Source organism: Phascolarctos cinereus, unplaced genomic scaffold, assembly GCF_003287225.1.
Source record: "Phascolarctos cinereus isolate Bilbo 61053 unplaced genomic scaffold, phaCin_HiC Scaffold_726;HRSCAF=1367, whole genome shotgun sequence".
NCBI classification, from domain to species: domain Eukaryota; kingdom Metazoa; phylum Chordata; class Mammalia; order Diprotodontia; family Phascolarctidae; genus Phascolarctos; species Phascolarctos cinereus.
The window spans coordinates 412,096,597-412,104,244 of NW_027556098.1; positions in this window are offsets into that span (position 1 = coordinate 412,096,597).

Sequence of the window (7,648 nt, forward strand, 5' to 3'; positions counted from 1 at the left end):
TGAACACCCCATAACTGGGAGTTGACTAGCATTCCCAGGAAACATCTGGAGGTAACGTCAGTTAGGGAATGGGTGTTGATACTCCTTAATATCTGATCTAATTCTTTGCTGTTTAGCTTTTCTATTCTGTATGGTTTTTTTAAGTACCTTTTGCCCTGATTGCATAAATCATTTAGTTTGGACTAACTCAGAATCAATGGATGGGGGCTTAGAGCTATGAATTTGAATAAGCAATACCTCAAATGGGACCACGAACCTGGTTGTAGCAGACAGTGGTGGTCATTGCTATATTCTAGAAGTACTGGTGATTAGTATTCATCATGTGTAGCTATGGGCTGGCTACCTCTCTGTAAGCCATTGTGCTGACCTCATTGTTTTATGCCTGTGAAATCTGGACAGTGTATCAGCACCATGCCAGGAAACGGAATCACTTCCATTTGAATTGTCTTAGGAAGATTCTGAAGATCGCCTGGCAGGATAAGATACCAGACACTGAGGTCCTTTCTCGAACTAAACTGCCAAGCATTCAAACTCTCCTTCAGAGAGTGCAACTCCGATGGGCTGGCCACGCTGTTCGAATGCCAAACACATGCTTGCCTAAAAGACTATTTTATGGAGAGCTCACAAAAAGCAAGTGCTCATATGGTGATGAGAAAAATCAATACAAAGACACTTTCAAGGTCTGTCTGAAGAACTTCGGAATTGATTACATGACATGAGATCCTGGCACAGGACCAGCCAGCATGGTGTGCCCGCATCAAAGAAGGTGCTGTGTTTCATGAGCAAAGCAGAATTGAAGTAGCTCGAAATTAGAGAATGCACCCCAAATATTCACATGGAATATTTGTGCCTGACTTGTAGTAGAACATTCTGAGCTTGTACTGGTCTGATCAGCCAGTCCAGTCGGACACAATGTAACTCGACTCTAATACAGTGATGTCATTTTGTTCCTCTTTGAGAACGAAGGCCCATAGCCAACCAGCCAACCGACCTCTCTGCGTTTGTCTTGGGTTTCTGCTCCCTGCTAATCATTTTTGTTTGATCGTTTGGGGCATAAAGAACGTTTTCCTTGAAAGAGAAAACCGAAGTAAACATGATTTGGGCAATTTAGTTCATCAGTTGAGATAGTGTTATTAAAGTGTTTAGTGCAATTGCCTGGCACTCAGTAGGTGCTTAACACATACTTATTCCCTCCCTTCTCCCCTTTCCCTCTCTCCCTCCCTTCCTTTTTCCTTTCTTCATCTTTGCCACATCCACCCCAAGAAACAATCCTGTCCCTTCTTTGATTCTCCTCTTGGTCCCAACAGTAAAAACAACACCCCCCCAAAAAAAAACTTTTTTGGTTGCCTTTAGCAATCACTCTCAGGCTCAGTGCATTCTGGAACTGAGCACTCCTGACACAGTCCATAAAGGACCAAACCACTACTCTTGTGCCTTTATCTTCAGTTAACTGTCCTTACTCTCATCTTCTGTGCACGTCTTTTAAAAATCTGAGTTGGCTGGTGAGTTCTTCCCCCGGGCATCCATGACAATCTTTCTAGGCGGTTACCCCTTTTTTCCTACTCATAGTCATTCCTACTTAAGTCTTCAGTTAAGAGCTTCCCATCCCTTTTGGTCTGAGTTCATCTTGAAAATATTGGGCACTGAATCATACTTGTCTGAAGGGCGACTCAGAGCCTGGGAAGCTTGTAGTCGTATACACAATAAAGGCAGGAATTTGGCAGAAGGGATCTAGGTGGAGGCCGGTGTCTAATGCTGCTCCACCTGGCTGATTTTTGTTCACCTTCAGCCTTCCCTTTTGTGTTGTCTTTCTTGGACTATTCCACCAGATGGCACCACCTTCCAGGAGAGATAACGTGGCATAGAGAATTGAGTGCAAGCCTTGGAATCAGAAAGATGGGGAATTCAATCCTCACTAGCTGTGTGACCTTGGGCAAGTCACTTAACATATTTCATTTCAGTTTCTTCATCAGTAAATGAGGGATAATAACAGTACCTACCTTGCGGGATTGTTGTGAAGATCAAATGAGATAATATTTGTTCAGCACTTAGCACAGTGCCTGGCCCATAGTAGGTGCTATATCAATGCTCATTCCCTTCCTTTTCCTCCCCCTTTGAGACCCTAGGAAGAACTTGCTCTTCTAGAGGTGGTCCTGTTTCCCCCTCTGCAGGTGCCTCTCTCCTATGACAGAACACAGAGCTTGCTGTATTCATCAACCATTCTTTCTTCTCCATCTCCCCTTCTTCCCAGTTCCTGGCAAAGCCTTTCTTCTTCTTTATATTCCTTTTCAAATTCATTTCACTTTTCTAGCTCTCCTGCCATACTTTCAAGGAACACTGCATTCCCCCTGATAACCTAGGGAATGCAATTATGTTCCTTTCACTTTCTCCTCCAGGACAGGATTAACCTGTACACTGTACATGCATAGGTGTTACACGGTTCTGGAAGAAACACAAACATAACACTCTCTTTGAGTCATTGCAAAATTGCCCTTGTCCTTCCTCTTGAAGCAAGATTCATAGAAATTTGTCTTCTTTTTTGGCATTTTTTTTCACTTGGCTTATCCCTGTCAATCCTAACTCCTTTGTCAAACAACTCATTTGAGAACCTCTCACTTCATGTCCCTTGGCTGCTGATTTCTAGATCTTTACCTTTTCTGAGTGCTAGGCTCCTCTGCCCCAGTTTGGGGGGGACATTGATTTAACAGACAGAAATCAAGAATACAAAAACACACAAGACAAAAGTAGGAAAAATTGAGTTCCAGTTCTGAGTCAGCTGGGTGACCCTGGGCAAATCACTTATGCGCTCTGTGCCTCAATTTCCTCACCTGTAAAATGGAGGTAATAATGGCACCTCCCTCTTAGGACTGTTGTAAGGATCAAAAGTAATATGTGTGATGTGCTTTGCAAACCTTAGAGCTCTGTGTAAATGCTAGCTATTATTAATAATTAATATTTTTAATAATAATAATAATAATAATATCTACCCAAATTGTTTCATGTCACCACTGGGTCTTTGGATATTTTCCTTCACATCCTTGGCTGGCAGGCTTTCTGTCTAAGGAGAATTTCCTCCCTTCCTCTACCTCCCACTTCACCTTGACAACTCCCTGGGTCTCAGAGGTTTCTTAAGGGTATCTAGTCCAAGCCAGCCCCTCTACATTATCCCTTTCAGCCTCCACGAAGACTTCCAGTGCTAGAGAGTCTGCTAACCTCCTGGGCTTTCCCCTTTTTGACAACTAATATTAGGAACTCCTTCATTATTCGAACTTGAAATCTGCCTCTCTAGATTGCCCCTTCCTCCTTCCTCATTGTTGCTCATTCTGCCTTCTGGGGCCAAGCAGAGCAGGTCTATGCCTGCTTCTCTTCAGGCATTGGAAGACAGGGATCATGTGTGTCCCTACTAAGTTTTACCAGTTCCTGTGATGGATTCTCCTACAGCATGACTTTTTCCCTCCTTCTCATCCTGTTCATCCATCTCTAGACCTTTCCAGTTCGTCAATGACCTTCCTAAAATGTGGTACCTAACCCTGGGCACAATTCACTGTTAGGATCTGATAGGGTGAAGGACCCCCCCCCTTCCCCAATGAGATGGCTAGATGGCTATTAACACTGCTTAAGAGCACTTAAAACCATTGACTGAGAATCGGAAGGGTCCTCAGAGGTGATCTACTCCAACATTCCTCACTTTACAGATGAGGAAACTTAGACAAACAGGGGTTAAGTGATTTGCCCAGGGTCATATAACTAGATTGTGTCAAATTTGAACTCAGGTAGGTCTTCCTGACTCCAAGCCCAGCACTCTAACCACTTCAACACCCGGCTACCCCCACACATAGCAGGTGCTTACTTGACTTCTTAACCAATTGGTTGGTTTCTCTAGTATGTTGTATTCATCAGCAAAATGTAAGGCCCTTGAGGGTAGGGGATAGTTCTTTTTTTTTCTTTGCATTCTCAGAATCTAGCACCATAGTATAAAGTTGGTACCTAATTAATGCTTGTTGATTGATGGATGGATTGATCTATTTGTTTTTTCTTGTACTAATGGTTAAGGTCGCTCTCTTTTGATCATAGAATCTTTTTTTAACATGTAAAGTCATGCTAATACGGTAATGTTTTGCATGACTGAACACGTATAACCTATATAAAATTGCATAATGTCTCAGGGAAGAGGGAGATAGAAAATTTAGAACACAAAGTTTTTTTAAGTGAATGTTAAAAAGTGTCTTTACATATAACTGGGAGGAAAATAAAATGTTATTTACGAAAACATGTGAAGTCATGTAAAACATATTTCTATATTAGCCATGTTGAAAAAAAAAGTCAAGAAAAAGAAAATGAAAAAATGATGCTTCACTCTACACTCAGACTCCATCAGTTCTCTCTCGGGAGGTGGATTGCATTTTTCATCACAAGTCCTTCAGAACTGGCTTGGATCATTCATTGTATTGTTGATTATAGACTCTTGAGGGAACTGTGGTTGAGAAGTGAAAACCGCCCAAAGCCACAGAAATATGAAGTGGCTGGAATTCAAACATAGATGAACAAGGTCAGCTTAAAAGAGGAGTGGTTGGAGGGCCCCACTCTCTATAGGGGATTCCACTTTTATTTGTACTCTGAGCTGGAAACCCTCTACAATGGTGACCGGGGGATGCTGGAGCCAGCTTCTACCTGCTAGAAAGCTGATTGCTAAATTTTCAGTGTGAGAATTTATACCTCAGAAGTTGGCAAATACTACAAATCAGGCTTGTTTGGTTGATTGTCTAGACTTAGAAAAGTGATGGAGAAAATGTCATTTACACAGATTAAGCTTAAAAGTGAAGTTGAACATATCCATCACCTCCTATCCCCAACCCCACAGCCGGTTGTTAAACATTTATCAGAATACCCGTGGTGGTGAACAACACTTTGGGGCAACACACGCTTTCCTACTTGTACCTTGATTTCTACAGTCAGGAGATTGTATGTGTATGTGTGTGTGTGTGGTGGGTTGTTGTTTGTTTGTTTATTTTAGGCAATGGGGTTAAGTGACTTACTCTGGGCCACACAGCTAGTAAATGTTGAGGTCAAATTTGAACTCAGGTCCTCCTGATTCTGGGGCCAGTGATCTATCCACTAACTGCCTGAGTCGCCTAGCTGCCCCCCGGAAGACTGTTGAACAAAGCTAAATCGAAAGTCACATTTATCAAAGAATCTCATATTATCTTAACATTTTCTGGGTGACTTCTTAACTGGGTCCTCCTTGGGTAGCACTGTCTGCCAACAGGATCATCCTCCAAGACATTAAAGGTTGGTAGAACTTGGTAGAACCTGCCACGGCTGCTGACTTTGGAGAAGCTAGACTCTCTGGGACAATCTTTACATTTAGCTATATTCAGCTGCATCTCATTAGACACAGCCCTTTGCTCCAGTCCATTGAGACCTTTTCATTCAGTCATTTCAGTCGTGTCCAATTCATGATCCCATTTGAGGTCTTCTCGGCGAAGATACCACAGTGGTTTGCCATTTCCTTCTTCAGTTGAGACCTTTACAGATCTTCGTTTCCTTGTCTGATGGGTGAGCTATCCCTCTGAGATTTTGGGCACTCACAGATAAATGCAGACTTTATGCTCTGGCTGACTCTGCGTCCAGTTAACAGATAACTTCTGGTTTACTTCTCTTTGGTGAGCAGATGATGAGATGGAGTGTCAGTGAGGAGGGCAGGGGCTCAGGGAGGGAACTGTATGTCAGGGAGGATATAAGTGCTCAGTGAGGAGTCTGGAGGCTAGTTGAGGGGGATTGGGTTTCATGAGAGGGACTGGGAGCTCAAGATATGGATAGGAGTTTTTTGAGGTAGGAAATGGAGGGAATTCTGTCAACAGGAGAATGAGATTGTCAGTGAAGAGGGGTAGAGTCCTCAATGAGGGCCCTGGCTAGTGACTGAAGGTGAAACTTGGTGAGGGAGAAGGGGGTCTGATGGAATGAGAGCTGTATCGGGATTGAAAACTCCATGTGAGTGTATAGGGGTTTAAAAGAAGATAGGATCCCCAGTGGAGGTTGAATAAAGGAGGAGTGAGGATTGGAGACAACAGATCAGTGATGGGGATAGAGACCCACTGTGCATAGAGGTATACCAAAGATGGATACAATAGACATAGGGGTTCACTGAGGTTCAGTGAAGGAGATGGAGTTATAAGTGAGGGGGATGGCAGGTGAATGGAAATGGGGCTCAGTGAGATAACTGGAAGTTAATTGAAGGAATGGAGCTTAATGAGAATGGAAGTTTGGTGCACAGACTGAGGTTCACTGAAGGGAAAGAGGGGCCCCAATGGGGGGGATGAGATCTCACTTAAGGGAAAGGGCTAAATGAAGGCAATGAGGTTCTCATGCTCCCTGAGGAAATGGGGGCAAACCTGCCCATTATTCCAGCCCTCAGCCAAGAAAGTGACCAAACTGGTCCAAATGGGAAGTGAGACCTCTGAAACCTGGATGGAAGTTACCTGCCTCCAAGATAGAAGAAACTGGATGGGGTTGGGACGGTAGTAAAGGGGTGCCAGGACTCCAGGAATGGAAGTAGTGTTGGCCCTAGGATTCAAGGGCTTCTTGGGAAACCAGGCAAGATTAGTATTACCCTCACTTTAAAAAAAATCCTACAATCCTCAACTGTCAAACCTGAAAGGATGGGGGCCCCTAAAAGACCAGGATTCACTCCCCTCATTTTACAGATGGGAAAAAAACAAGGTCCAGGGAGTGGCAGGGACTTGTCTGAAGTCACACAGTGGCTGAACAGGGAACTCAACCCGGAAATGAAAAGGACCTCGAGAACCAAAACCTGGCTAGGACAGGCAGGAATCCCCTCTGTAGGCAGCCTGCTGGATAATCTTCCAAGCTTCCACCTCAAGACCCCCAGTGAAGGGGAGGGCAAACTCACTACTTCACAGGCAGCCCATTCCATGCAGGGCTAGAAAACACGGCTCAGCAGCTTTCCCAGACAAGCCTGACCTCTTTCCCCCATGACAGCCATATCGAATTCTCAGCTGCCATCTGTCCTACAGGCCAGCCTCCTTTAGCACGGCTTCCCTTCACCTCACCAGCCTGGCCAGACTTCTCTGCACTCAGAAAAGTCCTTCCAAAAGGTATCACTCCAGAAATGGATGGGATGCAAAAGAGGAGGGGCTAGTCTCTTACTGCATGGGCGTCTAGTGTGGCCCACTAAGACCCTCCATCTCTCTCTCTCTCTCTCCTCTCTCTCTCTCTCTCTCTCACACACACACACACACACACACACACTGCAATCCACCTTACTGCTCCTACTCCTCTGCTTCTGCAATTGCCTTTATTTTTTTCATCTAAGTGTAAGATTTTAGATTTCCTCTTCTTCCATACAGCCTCTGACCAAAGTTATAGCCTAGGTTTGGTTTTTGTCTATTTGTTGCTTCATGCCCCCCTTCTCCCAGGCCATGGATGCTGTCCAGCATCTCAATGGACCTACCACTAGTAGAAGGTTCACAGGACTCACGCTTGGAGACAACTGAGTCCAGCAACCTCATTTTACAGATGAGGACACTGAGTGATTTGGTCACAAAGCAGGAAGCAGAGTGGGAAAAGGTCCTTTCATCCTCTGAGTGTCCTCTAAGAGTGTCTTAAGGTCATGGTGGGGTTAGTGTTG